The sequence below is a fragment of the Scatophagus argus genome, chromosome 6 (assembly GCF_020382885.2).
Source record: "Scatophagus argus isolate fScaArg1 chromosome 6, fScaArg1.pri, whole genome shotgun sequence".
NCBI lineage: Eukaryota > Metazoa > Chordata > Actinopteri > Scatophagidae > Scatophagus > Scatophagus argus.
Genome location: NC_058498.1, coordinates 14528207 through 14551947, shown reverse-complemented (window position 1 = coordinate 14551947; position 23741 = coordinate 14528207).

Below are 23741 nucleotides of genomic sequence, written 5' to 3'. Positions count from 1 at the left end.
CTTTCTCTGGCTGTCCTTCCTGCCCTACCTCCACTAGCTTTCCTTTCAGTCCATCCACACCTGTCTATCTCCGTCTGAGTTTTCATGTCTGTTTTTGACTTGCCTGTCTTCCTCTGTTCCTTTGTCTTTTTTATCTTTTTGGCTTTGTCCTCTTTCTCAGTCTTTATGCTTCTGTGAGAGACAAAGAGATACATGAGAGGCAGATACAAGGAAGGACAGCAAACGTGTTTCTCAGTGTAGAAGACAGGTGAACCAGTACAGAAGCTCTTCTGGTAGTCCCCCGGGCCATGTAGGGAAGGCGTTGGCAGGGGGCTGGAATATGTGAACAATGACAATAACAAAGCATCATTCATACTGGCCTCCCACACAGCGTGATGCATACACACACTCAGACAGAGGTGAGTCAAAGGCTAGAAAGCCACGCTGGGTTACACAAAAGCCTCTTAGCACTTTTTTTCCATTGTGTGTGAGTGAAGAGAAGAGCATCGACTACAATAAAACCATCATGGCATTGAGTTGAGCATATTATGCACAGTGCAGTACCAGATTAAGTGTTTAAATGACATTAATGGAGATTGAGACAAAATAATACGAATTGATAGGACTTGGGGTCAAAAAGCCCATGCATTGCACTAGTGTACAGAGAAATGTTTCATTTACATTGTGCTAAAATAATAAAAAAAAAGTTTAATAGATGATGATGACTGCATATTTTAACTGATAAAAGATACAGTTACAAGCCAACTCAAACTGACCTGCAAAACCTGTCTATCTTGTGAATGGCAGCTATTGTCTGAGCACAGACAATTTAAAGTCTTCACTGCCACTGTGTCCTGTTGCTGCACCTCATTAAAAAGCTCTAACTGCGAGATTTCAAACCTCATCACCCCCGATTCCTGTCTTCATCCCGTACGTTGGGTTGTTTCCTCATCCTCAGGTCAAGGCAGATCAGATAGTAACTCACGCATCCATAACAGTTTATCAGATTTTGTGACATTAGGAAATCTGGTTATGAAGAGAAGAGAAAGATCTTATCGTTCACATTCAAACTTTTTTGCTGTGAACAAGTTCTCATGCAACCTTATTCAAACACAATCCGGGTTCTTTCTTGCTGTTCTCAACAAAAAAAAAAAGATATTTGGGATCTCTGCTCCACGGGGGACTGGAAAACTTTGATTCACTGATTCAGTGGCTCACTGTCACATGGTGTCTGCTCAGGGTATAATTACACCGATAGATGAATATAGGGGTGTAATTACCTCTAGAGAAGGTTCACTGCAATTGTGCCCCATAAAAAAGTGGCTGAATTTAGAGGTTGTGACAGAGGGGTTGTAACCTGTGTACATCAGTGTAGGTGCAGGGCTGGGTTGCCTATTTACATAATGTACACTAATGGATGTTTGATTAGACGAGGTGGATGGGCCTGACCTTTTCTTTTTATATGAGAGCTGTGATGAGGACGCTGCCATGCTGTGGAGAGGCTGTGACACACGATCACATGCAGACATTTTCAAATAAAGCAACAGTTTGAAATGAGAGTTAGATAAGAGAGTCGATGATACCCTCATGTCTGTTAGTTAAATATGAAAGTAAACTCAGCTGGTTTGTTTAGCTTAAAGTAAAGCATAAAAATTACACATTTCATCCTTTTGCTGGTAGTAGGGGGTTGTAGGCATTCTAAAGTGTAAATTAATGACTTTTGGTGGTGATTGTAGGCTAGCTGTTTGGACATTTCCAGTCTTTTTGCTAAGCTAATGTGAGAGTGGTAGCAATCAAATGTGTATTTTCCAAATTGTTGAACTATTCCTTTAGTTGTGGACCTAAATAAAATAACGTGAGGAGGAAAAAAAAGTCAGGCTAAGCTAAGCTAAGCTAAGGGCTCTTGACTCAATCACCACACTGAACACGCACAGACAGTGGGATTAGTCTAACTCACTAAAAGAAGTGCAAACCAGATAAAGCAAATCCAGCTTTGTCGTCGCAGAACCAAGAAAGAAAGGTGACAACACCAAGTGCTTCGGTATTTTATCTAATTCCAGCTAAAACCAGCTAGACAGAAGTATTAAAAGACAAAAGACAGACAGAGATGGAGTCAAGACAGTGAAGTGGGGAGGAAAATTGTGAGATTTCAGACGAGTGGGGAGCAGAGAGGAGGATTGGCTGGGTATTTAAATGCACTCTCAACCCTCACAGCAAAACATTATGAAGCACTTACCCGTGCCAAACAACACTGTAATAACATTTTCCAGGCAGCTCTGGGTGACCTGCAGGGATGTGCTCTCTGCTTCATTGTGTATCTGTGTGTGCACTTTGTGTAACTAATATTCATGCATTACACAATATGTCTACTTTGTAGTGTTTGTCATATTGTATCATCATTATACATATTACATATTAAAGCTTTATTCCGTCATTAAACTAAGTATAAAGGTGTTATTAAAATCATCCTTATCTCCAAAACAGCATGTTTTATTTATATACTGTATGTAAGTGCAATAATGCAGGTATCTGAATGCACCTGCACATTAAGGCACATCTATTTCATTAGACATCTCATTATTATTCTCAAAAAACTACTCACAGCTGTCTCCACTTTCTCACCATCCACTGCAATGTCCAAGCTAACAGTGGTACATTTTAATTAAGGACAGAGAGTAACCTGAGTCCTTGGTTGATAAATTATGACACAGTGGATGCTCTTTATTTTACAAATGTTGAGTAATGAGCTTCGGGTCATGTTTTTGCTGCCACTCAATATCTGGTGTTTTGAGGGGTTGCAGCTGTCATCTTGGCTGTGGTGTCGAGTCCCTCTGCAGCAAAGGGAGAAATCCCAGCCTACAGCACTGCGCAAATGAACCCAGGTATGTAGAGGGAGGCATGGGGAACAAAATGTAGACCGAAAGCCCAAGTGCAGAGATACTTGAGGCTGAAATGTAATCCCTAAAAATCCACGAGTGACCTCTCATATGGTCGAAGCATCGCTCTCCCTCTAACTCTGCCTGAGGCGAAGGGCTTAGTGTGTTTACCTGGCAGAAGAGCATCAGATGGGCTCCTCTGTCTCTCCTGCTGCCTATCAGTAATATAATATAAAACAGACCTCTGTGGTCCCAATTAAAGAAGCGATCATGACTGTGATTGGATCACTGAGTTTTGACGTGACAAGAAAAAGCACATGCCAATGTCAGTAGTGTATTTCTGTATCTGGTGTTATATGATAAAATCTTGTTATTTAGAAACTGCTTTGCTCCATTTAAACTGTAACTACTTGGATCTCAAAAATGTTCATGTTTTGTTGCCGTCTTTTAAAAAGAATTACCGCTCTGTCCTGGGGGGGGGGGTGATTTTTAAGGCGTTTTTCACCGCTGATTATCATGGGGAATTTGCAATTTTAGCTGAACAGCTGATTCCATCACTTGATGAGCTTTTCTGTCAATAAAAAAACAACAACACTGCAATCACTGCAGCTGTTGGGTGAAAGCTGTGGATCAGTCAAATCAGTCGAGAGGAGACTTCCACCACACAAGAAAGCGTTCATTATTTATCTGAACAAATTTTCCCTTGGCTTACTCGATGCAGCCTATTTTACTGTAAAAATATGTTTTATGAGACTTTTATTTAGATTTTAAAGGGTTTATTATCTGTACAGCATTTAAAGGCCTGTACAGATGTTGTGCGTTCATTGGGGTATCTTCATGAAACTTGCTGTACTGGAATCAGCAGTGATTATTTGGGGGTCAGTCAGTAGCTCATAATCACTTGTTTCATGTGTGGCAAAATGGACAAAATGAGGAAAGTGCTGTTGGCTCCAGACAACAACTAATCTGTTTCCCAGACTGGAACTGAACCAGTTGTAGTTTTGTTGGCAGGATTACAAATGGAGACATGATCTTCTATATGCTGTAGCTGTACATGTTGTTTTTTTACAGGTTGTTAGAGCTTAGAATGAATTGATCTTAAAGTGGCAAATTTCTTTAAAGAGCGTGAATAAAGCCAAGTGCTCCCCAGCAACTGCTCCTGCTGTCTCTGAGGGTTACATAAAAATTGAAAGTGTGACAGCCAATATGATGAGGAGCTTCCTACATTTATGACTTTCTTCTTTGTGTTCCTTGAAGAACAGCACTTTCAGGACAGTTTGTAACGGATCAACAGTGTGCCAGTTTGACATTTTGAGAAATGTGCTCATTTTTGGTTGACATGTTAACAGGCTTCATATTCACCTTAAATATACTGATCTTCTCATCTAACCTTTCACAAGGAAGCTAACGAGCAGATTTCCCAACATGTCAAACTGTTGCGTAAAGCTTAAAGCTTTCACACCAACACTTTAATTAGGGGTATGCAAGAAGACAAAATTTGGTGAGGAACATGTGAGCTACAAAGGTCAGAACCACTAATTTCAGTACTGATAAAATAAGTGTTATTACTTAAAGCAGCTAATTCGTGTTTCATGTGTGGTTTAAGGCATCAGATGAATGCATCATCAACAGGCTGCTACATATTTTGAACACCAAATGACTGGTCAGATAATCTTTTCACAGCTCTCATTATAGTGTTTTAAAACAAGTGAATATTTAACATCAGTTCTAATAGTTTATTGTGTCTTCATGTATGCATCAACATAATGCATTCTGCCACCATTTTCTTCTCTGAGCTAACGAGAAGACTGCGTGCGCACAAACTGCAGCAGATGAACAAAACTTTTTAATTCTGGTGTTGACACTCAAGCTCTTCAGGTAGCCTTTTGACTCACTTACACCTGAATTTGATCAAAAGAAAAAAAAAAATAAAACCCAAGCATGAAAATACAGCCTCTCAAGTGGAAATACACTGCCCTTTTACTGCTACGGTTCAGCTTTTACAGGTCAGTTCGATGATACAAGAGTCTGACTGAAAACTCACACTTTCCCGGTGTAAACCTCACAGTCTGCTGCTGGTGCTGCTCCAAACCAGAATGACATTAGGCTTTTAGAGATAACAGGATTACCCCTGCTCTCCTTCATCATCTGAGGTGTAATTAGACAGGTAATGGAGAGGAGAACAGCTCGGGGCCCATCCTTCTTAATCAAAAGAGTCATAACAATGCAAATACTGACCCTCTGTTGACTCAGATGCCTAGAAGACTGATATTATTTTGTTTCTTAAAGCAGGGGAGAGACACCAGAGCCCAGCAGTGAATTCAGATGATGATACGCACGTCTTAATTCCGGGGAGAAGGAACGTTATGAATCGCCTCGGATGAATAAAATGGGTAATAAAATTGGGAATGAGTGAGCGATGAGGGTTTTTGGCCTGCTTCCCCCTCACCTTCCCGCCCACTGCTGCCCACCTCCTTCAAAGCCCATCCGCCCACTTACACAAAATGGCACCAATTGTCTGCCTTTCTCTGTCTAGTCCAGTGTTTTTACTTTTCCTTGTCTTTCTCTGTCATTTTTCTTCACCTGGTCTCTCTCTTCTAACCTCTTCGTTTTCACTCTCTCTGGTCCACCCTCCCCCCTCACTCTGTCAGTCTCACTCTTTCTCCCTCTTATCAGACAGGCAGTGAAGCATGGAGGGGGGGGGCTGTATGATGCAGTGAAGACAACAGCACAGGGCCATGAAATGCAGGGAACAGAGACTTAAGAGACTTCAGGGCTGAGACTGAGTGACTGAATTAAGGGATTTAGACTGTAATAAAAGAGAATATTTAGACTTAAAGTCTAAGCAAGGGCATTACAAGATGAGCACTAGCTGAAATAGCTACAGCAGAAACAGTAAAGCTCCTCATTTCTGTTTTGAGATTGAAAGTTCAGTTTTAAAAGCTATTGCTGCAAAGCAAGCGTGAATGAATAAATAAAGTCAGCTGGACGATATCAAGATCATTATAACTGAGTTTTCGTGTAAAAGCTGAAGCTAATTTGCCCGATAAAGGAAAATAATCGTCGCCGTTGTTGGATCAACATCATTCAGAGGGAGAGCACTTTGCATAATTAACAACAGTGTGTTCATGTGAAAGATAACATTTGAAAGACATTAATTAAACCTGTACAATCAGCGCAAATGAACAATCAACACAGTTCATAAAGGGTGGCAATTAGGGGCTATCCATCTGAAGGACAGAGACCACACAGCCACCACTACGCTCTAAATGTATATAATAAAGAAGGTTCAGTCACAAACCCCAGGGCTCTGTCCCCTAAATCAAAGAACCAAGAACAAAACCTTTTATTTATTACAGTATTTTGATTTTAATTCATCAGAGCTTTTACAAGCTGTCATGACAAATCAGTAATCGAGGTGACTCCTCGTGCTTTACAACCCCAGGAGTACATCTAATTTTATTGAGAAAGTCAGATGAAAGAAAGGCTAAAGGACAGACTGCACTGAGTTACAGAAGCTAATGGAGCAGATGCTAACAGAGAGATGACACAGGCTCCCTATGGTGATTCCTCCTTATTTTCACAGGCACAGGTGGGCGTTTTGGGTGTCCAAGGTTATAGGAGTAAAAGTCTGGTTTATTTTCTGCAGAGCTGATGTTAGACGACGGGGAGCTGGTGTACCTGAATGGGTGCTATGAACTGCAGTGGAAAAAATTCTAATAACATTTAAAGGCACAAGCCAGTGTAGAAAAATTTCAATTACGGCAAAGAGCTTAAAATACTCTTTGATAAGCCAAAAGCTAAAGCTGAGTTTTACAGATGGCTGAAAATAAATTCAACAGATTAAATCGCCTCAGTTTAAGGATTCTGGATAAATTCTGGATTCACTCAGAGAATGTGGTGAAATGTTTTATCCCCAGCTGCAACAATGAAGTGTTCTGCTGCAGCACTGATGCACGTCACTGAACGGCTTCTTTTCCATAGCAACAGTGGAGGATGCTCATGGGTACTTATAGAGACACTGGCCACGGTCAATCTATATAATTATCCAGGAGACTCCTGTGTTTTTAGATCATTTGGCATTTGCTACATTGTTAAAATAATACTTTGAAAATTTCAATTTAAATAAAACACTGCTGCTTTGCAACCCTATTTATTAACATGAAATTATAGAAGCTGAGAATAGATGTTCCGTTAGTCCTAAGTGGATTTTGAAAACAGTGCATCAGAGTGTAAATGGCATGCAATTTAATATTATTTAGAATAATTATAAACCACAATGCTAGCGCAGCCACTCGTGATGATAGCAAAGTTGTGTCAACATGAGCAGCACCTGTGGCTCCTTTCTTCCCATCAACAAATAATTTTTTCTTTGATTCCCATATTTTGTTAAACAACTTTGGCTCTGGCTAATTGCAGTGTTTTTATGTTCAGCTATAAGTTTAACTCAGTGTTATTACAGCAGTGCTCAGCGGTGAGCAAATGAGAGTACGATGTCATTTCAGCACAATACAGATACCCTACAGCCATGACGCAGTGTGGAGAAAGGAGATATCTGTGTGTGTGTGTGTGTGTGTGTGTGTGTGTTGGCAGACTTGAGGTGAAATTAAAGCAGGGATTGGAAGAAGATTGAGCAAAAAAGGAAGGATGAGCTTGAGAAAGCAGAGAGATAATGCTCCCCGTGGGGGAAAGAGGCTGGGGGGAGAGGAGGACTGTGAAAATCAGAGTGGGGACCTGCAGAGAGACGAGTATTAAATTCTAATGAAAAATCTGCCTGCAGGTATTCATCCTACAGTGTCTGCTGGTGTATCATTTCACACACGACAAAGGAACACTGAAGCATTCGCGGCTTTTGTTCTTGAAACAGAAGCTATACCTGTTGCTGTTTCAAAACAGTTTAAACTGACTGACTTAAAGAGAAATTCCAGTATGTTCCAGCCTGGATTCTTGTGGCCTTTGTGACTATGGCTCATGTTCACTTTGCACTCACATCCTCTGCTGTAGAGATGGCAGACTTCTCCAAACCCCTGCACAGATGAGACTGAGCCCATCTGTGTTATGGCAACAAGTTTGTGACCCAGATCCTCTATGTGTAAAATCACCTGGTCCAGCTGGTCACAAGACCAGCTGGACCAAACAATGTGAGTTCTCCATATGTTAAGAAAGTGCTATTCCCTATAATCCCTATAAAGCAATCCAAGACAGTTTTGTCATGTTTGTTTACGTCTGTTACAACCAGCCAGCCTGAAATGAGTGTGTTTGTATTGTGTTAAAAAGTAGAAAAGGACATTAGACCACATTACTGATTGAAAACCAGTTACTTTTCTGTCTTCGCTAAAACGGTTTTGCTGAGGTTGGGTTAGGGGCTTGAACAACTCCTGACCTTTGAACTGGGTCCTATTGTTAAAGACAATGGCAGCACCAGTTCTCATTGAGATCATGTCTTGGTTCTCTCCTAGTTGATGTCTACATCAATTCACTGAAAAGAAAAGCACAAGCTGGATTTCATCCTGTGGTCACATGGGATAACACACCTGCCTGGATCTCACAAAAGCTGCAACACCCTGAAATGAAGAACCAAGCCACTGCATGCTCTCATTTTCCTTGCACTGAGGAGGAGGTTATAAGGTCAGATAGGATCCACATAGCAAACTGTGTGGAAAGTTTCTCATGACTCCATGACATGCTGACCAAAACATTCCCTCTAAGTTTGGGCGCACAATGTGAAACAGTAACGAAGAGATTCAAGAGTGACAAGATTCTTCTGTGATATTTCATGTTCTGCATGTAAGTTCACACAAGTCTATTATTTGTTCTTGTTCCTGAGGGTTTTTGCTTTGGTGCTCCAGCTGCAGTTATTACGTCAAACATGCCACGAAGGTCAGAAATATATTGAGTATGACCTCCTTCAGCGGACTCCACAGGGCCTCTCACAGACAATAAACAGAGCCTGAAGTATGTTGTGTGTCCTGTCTTTGTCTATCACTTACCTGCGTATTTATAACCGAGAGCAGGATGGTTTAATGAAAAGTAACCTGCGTCCAGTTCTTTCTTGGTTTAGAGACTGAGAAGAATGAACAACACAGATAATTCACTGCGTTTACATATCACACAGTTTTAAATATCTGAGACCGTCAGAGGGAGAACAGTATGTTTTCATCAAGCTGATTGCCTTCATTTGGGTTTGGGTGAAAACATCTTGGTGCAGTGGACTGTGTCTAATGTTGAAATTATATTCATGAAATAAAAATTCATTTTAGCTAACTTAATGTGAAAAATCTGGTGAGTGTTGTGTGGACTCAAACGAGAATATTTTAATGTAATTAAGAGCAGTCAAGGTAAATTAAAATATAAAGTTAACCTAAGTTAGAAATCGAAACGTTTGCATTATTTATGCACACCATTTGGTGATCATTTAATGAACTGTCAAACAAATGTGGATCTGAAGAGCATTTTTTATTTATCTGAAGAATAACTGAATGAGACATATTTGGCGGCACTGCAAACAGCAAGCGGTCATCCTGGTGTTGCTGGGTGGTTTTGATTCACTGGTGAACTGGTTCTTAAAAATTCACCTGCCATTGTATATTTTAAAAAGTTCATTACTGTTTAATTTTTCCACAAAACTGTCATTTATTGATTTCCGGACTAACTTCTCTCAGACCTGACGGGGAGGGAATGACAGGAGGTGTCTAAACAGGCAGATTTAGCAACTGATACAAGTGGGCTTTATGGAGATGATGGGGATCTGATGAAAGTATCTGAAATATCAAGCAACTGAATAGATAATACTGACAATGAATCCTCCAAATACAGATTAATATTAAAGCAACCTGAGGGAATGCTCAAGCTTTTTTCATTTAACAACACATTTTAGTAGCGAGTAAAGATTTTCACAGTAATTAGATATTTCTTCATTTTGGAATTTCATGACACACAGGAGGAAACAATGGGTCAACAAAATAATGTGAAAAAATCAAGTAGTTTTCATGAAAATTTAAGATGACAGTTTAAAGAGCAGGCTTGTTGATCCAGCAGAGTTTCTGAAGAGCATCTGAAATGCTGAGACACAATTATGCCCTTCATCTAATTTCGAAGACTTTAATCAGCTTTGAAAGGATGCCACAAAGAGTGACCTTTTAAAAATGGTTATTGCACACCATGAAAACACATTTGAAGGGCTGCTTCAAAAAAGAAAAAAAAAGAAGAAGGAGAAATTAAAAATTAAAAACCGAATGAAGTGCAGCTCATTATCCATGTTGCTCAGCTGCTGTGGTCTTGTGGACTCATCTTTATCAGTGCTGCTTGTAACTGTGGAAGGTATTTTACACATTACTAACTCGGACATAATGCATCACATTTTAACAGTGGCTTCTAAAGAGCTGCTGCAGTGTAAGCTGAAACTAAGGCAGAGTGACAGACTTATTAAGCTGGGTTGCAAGGGAAATCCATACTCCCTTGTCCGTCTGCTGTTCAGCAGCACACAGCCCTCAGCTCTGCTGAGAAAAAAGCAAACCAAATCCAAAGCTAATCCCCTCATCGCTCTCTTAAATCTGCAGGCAGAAACCATGTGACGATGAGGTTGGAGGAGGAAGGTGGAGAACGACGAAGAAAAGATGGGAGGAGGTGAGACAAACCACAGACGCAGCAGGTGAACATATGACAGTGGAAGTATTAGTGTCTGCAAAGGTTATAAATCTCATACTGCAGGTTTTAAAAGAATAGATTGACATTTTTGAGAAATGGGGGACAGTTAGATGAGAAGATCGATACCATTCTTATCTGTTCCTGACATATGAAGCCACTCAGCACAAAGACTGGAAGTAACTGGAACTGTTTTTAGCAATCAACGCCAAAATGTATCAGACATACATAAGAATATGTACGTGAACATTTATACAGAGGATAGGACCCAAAAGCACAACTCGGGAGATGGATGTCTAATAAACTCACAGTCTTTAATTCAAAGTAAAAGGTTCAGCACACAGGTGAGCAGTCAGAGAGCTCAAACAAATCCAGGGGGTGAAACCAAACCAGGTCAAGCAGGCAAGCAGAGGATCAAAATAACCCCAAAAGACAAACACAGGAGAACACTAGAACAAATTGACTCAAAAGAACACTACAAACTGGAACAGAAAACAAACAGAGCAGGGTTTATATGGGGGAGTCAACAAGACGCAGGTGTGGCTAATTAGGCGAGGAGGACACAATCAAAACTGGAGGAAAAAGAGTGAAAGACAAAAGTGGGACACATGGAAAACAGCACAACAGACAGAAAATAAAACAGGAAATGGCAAAACAAAAGCATGCTTATGAAACACGTACTGTATCACTTATGATACAAAAGTGACTTTGCTAACTGTTGCTTTAAGCATATAAGGCTTACTGCACATATGAAGCTGCACAACATACAACATTTTACCATCAAATACAATCAGGACCATGCGTGGCCTTCTCCAGGCACATGGAGAGACCGTCAATCGACTCACCCGTCATGTTCTGAGTAAACAGATGAGCGCAGAATGTGCAGCCATTTGTCTCGGCATGTGCTGATGATTTCAGTGAACATGTTGCGCCGGCCTGACGTAGTCTACCACCACTACATGCCTTTCGGCTACTCCTCATCTCTCCCTGCTCCCATTCTCATTCAGGTTAATTTCATGCTGACGAGTGTGATGAGGGTTCGCGACGGACTAACTGTAAAAGACTATTACACCATCTCAGAATAACCCCTCACGCCTGGAGTAAATATGCAAACTCGAAATAGCAGCGCTGATTAATTCATGGCTCAATTCGCTGATCAGAAGACAGGGAAACACCTTGAGCAGAAATAGAAGCAGCATATCAAAATGCATGACTCGCAGTGTAGGGGACTTGTCATCAAAAAGGAAAAATTAGACACGGAGAGATGAGACCATCATAGTCATAACAATCGCATTCAGTCCCCAAATACATCTGGAGGTCTGGTCCCTATCTGTGTCTCTAATGGCTCTGTGACCAATCAATACATCTAAGCCCCTCTGTCCGAATGAGTGAATGTACTCAGAGCAAAGTGAGGGCTCGATTTCCTCCTGCGAGTCATGAAGAAGAGACATCTGGAAGTTAACAGGTTGGAGGTTTCTTTCTGTCTCTGTCAGGATTCAGCACTTTGAGGAGTCGAGTGAGTGATTTAAATGTTTGACTTTGAATACAGAATATCCCAAAAGTTTGGATCCTAAACTTTTTTTATTTTTTGGCCACCTCTGGGTGGCGTTACAAGCTGTAAATTCAGCACTGACACATTATCACAGTATAAAGTTGTTCCAGCAGGTCCAGCAGACACAAAGCAGTTTGTCCACTCTCCATGTCCTCCTCGTTCACCCTCCTTTTTTTCTTTTAAACCCTGTTTCTGTCCACTAACTCCTGAGTGAAATATTTGGCTCTTGAGCAGCTAGATGCTCCATTACATCACCAGCTAGCTGCTATCTGTCTGATGTTTGCTGTGTAGCAGGTTCATAATTTTTTATGAAAACACCTGCCTGCTGCAGTTGGAAATGAGGTTGAGGAGAACAATGAAGAGACTGAAGTTGTGCTGAAATATGATCAAGCTTCATCGAGCTGGGGAATAATTCTCTGTGGGTATATCACCCTTCTCCCATTACGGGTATTCATTCGCTCCATTGCTAATATAAAAATATTGATTAGTGAGGCTGTAAGTCCTTTATAAAGCCCTGAATGCCACATATTCACTGCTCCAGCTTCAAATGTGAGCAAATATGAGCATTCGCTCCTTTTCTCTGTTTTATTTAATTGTAAATTGATCTTTTCCACTGGTTGGACCTTGCAAGCAAAATGAACACATCATCTTGGGCTCTGGACAAGTGTGCAGTTTTCTTGATATTTCATTATCAAAATGAATAAACTGAATAAATGTCACACTTGAAGCAGTTCAGCATATTTGATGAGGTTGACTTACATTATTCATGCAGTTTTTGTGGTTGTATTCTCATGGTTGAATGCACTTTTTTGTCACTCAGGATAGTTTAGACTTGCTTTTATTTAACATTTTGTATTCTTGTTTAGCATTTTGTTTTTTAGCTGGTGATTAAAATTCTACGTACAATTACTACTACTACTTACTCTGAGCCAATGAGCAACATCTCCAGCCTCACCAACGAGACACCAGTTCACCAGTTTCTGTACTGTCTAGTAAAAATAACTGAAAACTACTGCAACATTTGAGAGAATCTCACCAATAACCATAAACAGTACACTAGTTAGAACTGAATATAAAATGAAAGTTGCACAGGAAATTGGTGGAAAATTTAAATGTTTGGTTTATTCTCTCTGTTGTGGTAGCCGGCCTGAAATAGAAGAAACACACAGCTGAACCAGACATGGAAACTTCCAACTCAATTAAAGCAATTTGGGAAAATATGTCCATTTACTCTTAGTGGTAACAAACAGTGGTAATGAAAAGGAATTGCTTGGCTAGACATAATTTGTGTAACGTAGTAAAATTCTAACTTAAGTTTACTTAACTTAAGTCATCCTCCTGGATGTTAAAATGTTGAATTGAAGTAGTAATAATGGAAAAATTTAATCCCCACACAAAACTGCCACCTCAACACTGTAACTGATGCATATAGCAAACACCAGTGTTAGAAGTTACATTATCAGCTGAGCAAAGCATGCTCGAATCAAAGATTGTCCTTGTTCATTTAAAGCGGTCTGTTCACACACTGGGCATGATAGGCGGGTATGATGGGTTAGACAAAAGAACAATTCACCTGTTATACATTCAAAAGCTACATAGGTTTGCTCTGAAGTTTGGGTGAGAAACAGGAGAGTTTATTTGGACTGTTCAGGTTAAGTGAAAGGCTGGGTTGTGGAGCAGGCTGGTGGAGTGAAGGTGAATGGTGTGATAAAATCAAACAAAAATTTCTAGTGCAGGTGACGGGAGCAGGGGCAGGCAGGTGGAGCCGTGTGGTGCTGAGCTCAGGTGCAGAGAAACTGCCACCAGGAACAATGACTCAGAATAACTTAGAAAACTAAGTGGCTAACCGCTACTGTTAAATAGCACTAGTAGAGTGGAACAGTCTGCTGAAGGGTGACAAGAGATAACGAGCTGAAATAGTGGAGGTGATGGATTGATTAATCCCAGGTGTGGTTAATAGCTGCAACGACAAGTGAAGGCGACAACGCTCGCCCACACATACGCAGAAAGAGAAACACAAGGAAGAAGGAGACACAGGGGAAGACAAGGAATAACAGTAAAAGAAGAAAAAAGGGTCATGTTGGAGCCGTCACACAATCTTTGCATGAGCACCATAAGAAACATAACGCTGAATCTTATTTTTTGCTCTAAAAAAACTGAAAAATAAGAGAACAACACTAATCAGCAACCATCGCTCAGTACATTTATCTTTGAGACAGATTATTGTTATACAAATGAATGTCACTTTATTCCAGCAATTTCAAAAGATCATTTATGATAAGGAAAAACTGTTCTCTGTATCCTTATCTCGTGCTGAAATGAAATTCAGTTCAGTTTACTGACATATAATTAAAATGTTTTAGAAATATATTAGAGTTTCATCTAAGCACCTGTTCCTTTGTAAGCTATTGTATAAACTCTTGATACAGATAATTTAATATGGAAGGAACTCCCATCTGTCAACAGACCTGTGTTTGTACCCTGATGATAACCAATGATATGTGTCCTTCTCATAACAACCAAGAGGGCAACATGAAACCAGGAAGGTAACTGGAAACACATAACAGTTGTCGACAGTCTCAACTGGTTTGTTATGTTCTCTCTTCACCCTTCATCTCCACGTCACAGTGAGCCAAAACAAAACAAACACGCACAGTTACATTTGCAAACGATTTATTTCTGTCCTCTTGAATGCCTGTCTGGACTTAATTTAGAAGCAAAAACATGTTTTTTGGGGCCTGATGTGTGTTTATGTGTCTGTACATGTGAATAGGTCATACATCATGTGTTTCAATTGTAGATGATGGAGGTATAGCAGATTTTCTGAAGGATCTATTCACCATTGCTTCCACAATTACAGTCTTTGTTGTGGTAATCACGTTCCTGGCGTCTGGGCCTCGTATTATTATCACTGGCCCTCATTTAGCTGCAACACCTCATCATTTTTTTTCTTCAGCTCGGCTCAGACAGTACGCACATCAACACTCGAGGTGGAAGGTGCTGCCGTTTTGAACATTCATGTCAAATGTTACTCCTCACAAATCAGGCTGTTGTTGTATGCTGCAATTTCTCTGTCAGTCACAGTTTATCTCAAAATATAGACCACATTTGTGTTTTCTTTAAACGAACGTTGATGACGTTCGTATTTGACTGATTTTTCTTCATCAGTCCTTCAGTTCAGCTACATGCTAGCTATAGCTAGCTGTGGTTAAAAAAGAGCAAATATTTATCTGCATTTGTGTCATAAAGTGGTATACCTTTGCACCATGAATCAGTAAACTGAATGATGATGGACATCAGAGACAATGAGCAGACAATGGGTTCATGTAAAATCAAAAAGAATGATAGAATAAGATCCTTCACTGCCCTACTAACAACAAAGCAAGTGCAGAGAAGAGCCTTTGCCGTTTGATTTTGTTTCAGATTTACAACTGTTTCAACATTTTTTTTCATACAGATGTGAAAAAGAGCAGGGCTTTAGCAGGGCCAGCAACTGATCTTGCACTCCAACATAGCAACTGCAGTTAGTACAGTTTATCAGCTGTAGCTAGCTAGCTAATTAACATGCACTCCATGAATTGGCTGAAAAATTTGTCTCCAACAAACATTTTAATGTTTCCTGCCAGCTCATTTTTCAAGCCACAATTGAGAAAGTCTTAAATTTGCACATCATGTCTACACTCATGATGAGGAAGTGATGAGGACCTGCTTGAATGAAATCTTCCACAAATACAGGAGAAGAACTCCACCCTCCAAATTCTTGATAAAGCGAACATCACTCCTGTAGCCCTATGCAGTCCTGTGCAGTCTTCTTTGTTCCTATCCCTGTGTGAACCTTGCAAACATCACTAAACTACACTGCCACACCAAACCACACAGAACAGTGAGAGCACACATTGTAAGTCAACAGTTAATAATACTTCCTCTACGTGGACAGTGTAGGCAACTGTGGAATAGGAAAACAGGTTGTACTTGGCTTCCCCTAAAGAATGAATGTCTTTGACATAAAAGTAGGTGTTGCATTCAGTAGGAGATTGATGACATTTTTTTTGTTGTTGTTAGAAAGTCCAGTTACTTTTGTAATAAACAATGACTTTAGCCCCTTTGCAACTGTCTGTCTCCCTGTTCTGTGTGAAATGTACGAACACAACATTTCAGCTGGCTGCAAAACCAAATTATTGCTGCAAAGATGCCCGCTCACTGTATTTGTTTGTTTCAAATAAAGCTCTCTTGTTTCACCTGTTCACTTAGAGTCTACTTATGCAAAGCAAGGTATTAATCTATGAGATAAAGCAAAGAACAAAGAAAGAACAAAGAACAAAAATAATAATGTTTATTGTAGGAGCACAAACAATAAAGCTACTTGGCACTGATGAAATATATGATTTGAAATCATAAGCTGTACATAAGATAGTTGTATAGCTTATGGTGCCTTGAATTCTTGAGGCATCTTCATACTTACGTCGCTACGATCACATCAAGTTGCTATTCAAACATAATGGCAACATTTCAATTGAATGAAACATCAGTTTTACGAAATGTACTGTTGAATTCAAAACCACCAGTGTAAGAATTCTGGAAAAGCACTTAAGCTTTAAAAAAAAAAAAAAATCCACATTTTTCCAACAGCTAATATTAAGAGATAAAGCTTCATACTTTCTCACACACATGCAAAAATATTCTGTTTTTTTTTTTAATAAAATTACAAACAAGAAAAATTTGTTGTTCATGCTTTTGTCTGAAACATTAGCTTCCATAAAACCCTCCTATGCAAGATCTTTAATGTCGACTTAAAAAGCCTGTTTTACTTGCCCATTAAAAGAGATGACAGGCATGGTAAGGGGAACGAATCTGACATTTCCTACAACACAACACATGTAATTAATATGGCAATAATGGAAAAATCTAGGACAAGTTATTGTTTACTCATACAGTATATAAAGTCAAGCACTCACTTAATTCTCTCTGCCTTTAATCAATCTCAAGGAGAGGCCAACTAAACTTGTGACCTGTAAGTGACTGGAAACATCTGCTCATCTGTTGTTGCTTTGGATCTCAATAAACTTAACTGAATGTTGGGTCATGTTCTGGCAAATCAACCTGGGGACCAAACCATGAAGGTCTTTAAACGGTAGCAATAACAACGATGAATAATTTAGCAGGGGAAGACGACCCCACAGACACCTGTGAATGTGTTTGAATACCCAGGTGACAGTCACAGCACTCTCTCCAGGTACTCTGAACAATTCAGAGCTTTTACGCTGTAAGAGAGCTGAGAGAAATTTATAAAGCCCTGGGATCAATAAATGGATCAGCAGGGCTGTGAAGTAAATGAATAAATCAGCAATCCATGACATGAGTCACAAGTGAAAAGAAGAGAAAGAAACTGAAGGAGATTCCACAGAATGGCACTGAGAAATAACTCATCAGCAGGGATGAAACTGATTTCACCTGAATGAGATAGATATAAAGGACACATCCTCAGGGTTTTAACATCGTCACTGTCGCCTCTTTTCAACAGGCTGAGTTAAGTCACATTGTCTTCATTGGAGACAAGATAGTTAGATTTCAGGATTGGCTCCAGGAAGGGCACTGGAGTTATGCCTTTTTTTATTTATTTGCATCCAAATTATAGATGTTCAATAAGACAGTTACTTTCAATTTAGGATAATATTAGACAGTGACTTAACAGATATGTTATTGCAGACCTCCAGTGGTTCCACTTCTCACTTTGTTGTAGTGTGTCAAGTTGACGGTTCAATGGGCAACTTGTTGTACAGCCAACAGTAACCACACAAGAAATGCACTATATAGGTATACATGTACATATACATGTGTGTGGCTGGATACAATTAAAACCAGATGAGAAGTCACCAAAAACCAGACGCACTAAGGCCTTCCCAGCCTCTAGGTGTGACAGGACCGTACTTGGATAGGTCAATATCTGTAAGCAAATTGGAGCAGGCGATTTCATAAGGTCATTAATTACCTTGGAGCTTTATTTTTGGGCACAGGAACAATGATGAACTATTACGACCTATGGCAAGTATAGTTATAGTATAGTTATATGTATCTACAGGTATATCTCGACTTGTGTATGCTAACTAACTGTGCATGCAAAAAGAAGAAGAAGAAGAAGATGATGATGATGAAGAAGAGCAGACCCCTCTGAGCTATTCCTGTTGAAGGTACCTATATTGAATAAATATTCCATCAGGCACAAAGACCTACCTCCAAGGGCTTCACTCAGCTGTGTGTCATCTATAGAGATTTTTTTTTTAAAAAAATCTCTTTTTCTTTTGAGAGGTTTGGCAATAAATGACTGGGATGGATTGAACATAGCAGCTGCTTCCAGTGAAAAAGTGACAGATTGGATACAAGGGTTCAAAAGGGCTGAGAAGAGTCAGACCAATTCCTCTGAAGTCTCTAAATCCCAAAAATTGCTGACAAAGCTAGTCATATGCATTTACTTAGATATTATGATGTGTATAAATGTTATGTTTTAGACTAAAGGTGGACTATAAATGAGCAGGTGAATGAAGCAGAATAAAGGTTAAGAATCTTTTACTGAACAAAGGGATATATAACAGAAACAGTTTGCTGGAAGAGTTCCAAAAGTCAGGGGGGCAAGTCAGTCCAAAGCTCAGCAGAAGAGACTGAAATCCAAGAGTTCAAGTGGTGTTCAAAAAATCCAAGACAAATCGTAAAACCAGCACTAGAGTGAAGTGGGCAGAGACAGGCAGGTGAACCTGAAAAGAGAGAAAAAAAAGTCAGAAAAAAAATTGGTGTGCAGATAAGTGGATGATTGCAGGAATGCCCGCTCTGCCCTACTCCACTCTGGTAGGCCAGGTAAACTCAAACAGCTGGGAAAGGAATGAATAGCTGGAGAGAGCAACCAGACAGCCGTGGCCTAGAGGTTGGAGAAGCAGCTTGTGACCGGTTGTCGGTTCGATTCCCCCCCAAGGTGGGATGTTGTTTGGGCTCAAAGTTCATTTTGCATTTCAGGCCAGCAAACAACTTTTAAGGATTTGTGCAAGAATTAAACATGAAAAAATATTAATACCGTTCCATGTATCTTGTTTTTTTTTTTTTTTGTCTGTAATGATTACATTTCTATCATTTTCTTTGAGAGTCAGCATAGTACTGGGCTGTGAGAGCACAGAGATGCTAATGTTCGCCATTCGTGTCATTTAATTTCACCAGAGACATGAATAAAGAAGATGTGTTATAGCCTGAAATGAACAGTCATGGGAAATATCCAGGACCCTCTGTTTTGCAAGCTCTTTAACCTCCCCCCCCAACACACACACTCATACACACACTCACACTCATCCACCGTCTCCGCCTCCCTCTCTCATAGCATCTCTGTACGACACCTGTTCATTTGAAAGCTAATTTTCTTTGATTTTATGGAAGCGGTGTGTTGATAAAGGCAGGATAAGGCACTGAATCAAGCGGCCATCCTGCTCTTTCCCTGCATGTCTAATTAAGATCCTAGTGCTGCAGCACTAATGTTAATTCACAGGTGTCTGCTGCCTGCCAGTCACCATGGCAACCTCTAGGTATGCCGTCTAATCCGTAACAGACACACATAGTATTTTTTTTTTTACCTTCTCTTATCAGGAGTGATTAATCTGAGCAACAAACAATGCTCTCTATGGCACGGGAAACCTGCTGTTGATTTCTGCTGAACAGGAAATTGAGGCTGTCTCATAAAAGTCAGAACTGAAAGTGCATTCTGGGTTGTCAACAAACCGTAAAGACTTGTTCATGAAAGAGCACTAAAGCCCCTCAGCTGCCTAAATTCCTTGAATGTTTACTCAGTCCGTACAGAACGGATCGCCATAAATGTGAACGTTAATGCTCAGGCTTAGGACAGGAAGTTATATACATTGCTTAACAACCGGCTCTAGCTGGCAGAAATATTCACGAGGAAAAAAGAGATTTTGTGACTCACTTTTTGTTGTATGGTGCACATGCTTTGATGATTTTTCATGAAGCAGCAGAACCAAACTTTAAAATGCTGTTGCACAGATGATCAAATTTGAATGGCGGTTTAATGCTAATGTGTAACAGAGCAGGTTGACATTTAAGTAAATATTGAGTTTTTTTGCTGAGAGCTGGATGGGAAGATTGCTTCCATTCTCACGTCTGTCTGGTAATTATAAAGCTAATAGCAGCAGTCTGTTAACTTAGCTCAGCTCAGAGAATAGCGGCAAGGGGAAACAGCTACACCTCCAATCTACAGTCTACAATCACCTGTAAAGCTCAATAATTATTTCTTGTTTGTTGTATATGTACAAAAGCCAAATCTTCAAGCAGATTTTGTTCCCTTCAGGCAGAGCTTGTCTTTATAATAAGCTACGCTAACTGGCTGCTAGTTGTAGCATTATATTTGCTTCTCTAATTCACAGCAAGAAAGTGAATAAGTGTTAATGTTAACGTTTTTGTTTATTTTGTTTTTATTTTGCTTCATAAGCCTGGGAAAGAGGGAAAAATTAATTAGTAGGCTATTTATTTCAATTTCTTCGATATTATACATGTTATGCTATTTATTAATTAATTTGGGTGTTTCCATAAAGGGCTAAAATTGATCAAATTAGTGTTCTTAGAGTTTCTTGAGGTTTGTGTAAAATGAATATATAGCTCTATAAATGGGATAAATGCACACAAGTGTCGAGACTCAAAGTGCCAGTCACAAAGCCATACGTGATTTTGTTTTTACCTATGAATCTCTGACAAGCACAGATGGAGGTTTGAAGAGAGACATGCACCAAGAGGCTGAGGCGAAGAGCACGAGTTTCAGAGATGAAAACATGTCATGTGCATTTGTTGATAAGGACATCGTGTCAGGACGCCATTCTGTTGGAAGAGATGAATAATTCACAGCTTTGTGAGAGAACAAACATTACAGTACTTCCCTCAATATCGTCCTAATATGACAAGAGATTGGGGAGGAAAATAGCCTTCGCCCTTGTCTACAGGGTGTTGATGACTAGTTAATGAAACTCCTTTCATTTCCTTTCATCCAGTTTATTGTTTTTTTTCCCCTTTCCAATGGAAAGGGGAAGTTGTGGCAATTCGATTTCCATAATAAAAATCAATATTGATGTCACAGAGGTGGGCCTTTTCCTGTTCATTATTCTCCATTGAGATATCAGGGAAGATAAGTGCATACAATGTTTTCCATCATCGCACCTCCTCCATCACTACAGCAATGTTTTGGCAAAAAAAACGAAAAAAAAAAACAGACAGATGAAGACAATGAATATTGATTTTTCTGTTTGAACCTACAGCAAATGCTTTATCTTTACTAGTCAGTATTTCAGTGATTATCTTCTATAACGATGCAGTTATATTAGAAAACATCTCCACATGAAAAATGACATCAATAATCTTCTCTCATGAGCTTTACATTCTTTCCATCAGTTATTTTTCTTATTTTTAAATTAACTGTTAATTCAATCCACAGTTGCAACATTTTGTGGAGAGTAAAGAGTAAACAAAATAATTTTGGGACATTAGCCCAAAGTCATCATGGTTTTTGGGAACTTGTCATTTTTAGAATCAATTTTTTTTAATATCTATTCATCAAGATAAACATAATTCCAGCCATAATCTATATTCATGTGTACAGATATGATAGCATAGTCAAACTTATATATAAAATAATAAGTTGCTTTTTCTGTTTTATGAGAAACCTGTTTCTACATCAGCTGACCTCTAGACACTAATTACACACACTCCCTTTCCCGTTTGCTTCACTGGACTCCAAATGATTGAAAAAAGTATTTTCTGCAACACTGACCACCTGAGCTGAGGTGCCTCCTGTGATCACAGTGGTCGAGCCGCTGGTGGCTGAGTGCCGGCCCATCTTACTGGCTGGGGCCACTGGGAGCTGAGGTTGACAGGATCACTGGAGGCCAGGCCAGCAGAGGAGCAGCCACAGATCATTAACGGTGCTGGCTGCCAGGTGATAAATACAACAAGGCACAACTCTCATGGATACCCTGCCATTGTTTTTAAATTTTTAAGTTAAGTTACTGTAGGCCCATTTAGTGTTTCACTTTTAAAAGAGAACAGGTTTTGAGGATAAGAGGTGGTTTCAAAACATATCCCTACAAAAGGACCATATTTGCAGCACATATTTTGATGTAGGAAAATGTAGGAAGTAACACTAATGATGGCTCGATTCCATGAAGTGTCCCAGCAAGGGGACAATTTTACAAAGCAATACGACAGAGGATTCAAGTGTTTATAATTACTGTTGAAGGTCTGGTCAGTTCCTCTGAAAGTAGACTAACATACTGAAATGTATGACTGGACACACACATTGCAAACACTGTGAGGGCCCATAATTAAACATCATACAAAATGTCATCTCTTGTTTGAGGGTTAACGCCGAAAGGAAAAACACAGTGTACCACAATTATACTGGATGGCAATTTAAACTGCAATACTCAACCCCTAGTAGACACACACGCACACCCACACACACACACACACACACACACAGAATTGTCTCATTCCTTCACTCAGTGAACACTCTGCTCTGCGGTTGCCATAGTAATCCCAAAGCCAATAACAGCCCTAAACCTTTTCTCCCTGAAGTCGAGGAAGCCAAGGATGAAAATTGCCCCAATCAAATTTGCCCTACAGTGTAAGGTTCTCATTGCTGCTGCCACGTCACACCCAGATCCTGCACCTATTCCCAGACAACCAGCCTACATTGTTTTCCCCCATCCTCCATCCAGCTCAGGAGAAGACAGCATAATAAATCAATTTACAAGCTGTGAGAGGCATCCGGCATAGAATGGAAATGAACAATGGCATATGAAGGATATCGGAAAACATTTTCTTTCTGCCACAGTGAGCAGCTGTAGGCAGCAGCATCATCTCATGTGCAGCTGGCACAAGAGACCTAATAGCATTTTTGCGTGTGCACATGCGTGTGGATGATGAATTAAGGGTGGCGGGGATGAGGAGAGAGGAAGAGGATCTGCACTGTACGAGTCTGTTGCTTGTGTGGGATCCTGAATAATGAATGGTGGAAATGTTCAGTCATAGCAGGCAAAGCTGTTTGAGGTAACTCAATTGTTGAATGGAGCGAAGGTGGAGGGGACATAAAAGTTCTTACACTGATGATAAACCATCAGTCAGGTCTATATAAGCTGTCATGAGTGCATATGTGTATGTGAGTTTTCTTGAATCTATTGAGGTGTCTATCTATTGGAAATCATCACCTCATTTAGCCAGTAGAAACTGAAAAGCTGAATGTATTCTTGAATGAGGTCAAAGTGTAGCGTTTCACGGTTCCAACCATGTGTCTGTCTCACAGGATCAGCCCTATAACCATCAGGACATCCTGCCAGCTTTCCAACCTTATGAGTTACACAAAAGGGGCTAAAACTGGAGAAACCTGAGAGCGGCCCGAGACATTTTTTCTCATTTCTTCTTCAGTGACTATGTTATATGCTTGCTTTGAAAAGGCTTCTCACAAATAACAGCTGACTTGAGACTGAAATGAAGGGTATAAAATTTTAATTTTACCAACATTGTTTTATGACTAAATACCAAATCCAATTATATTCCAATCAGATTCAGCTGCATGCTAACAGGCTACACTAATAAAGTGAACAAGGTGAACAGTACACCTGCTTCATGTTAGCTGAAATTAGCCTTTGATGAGC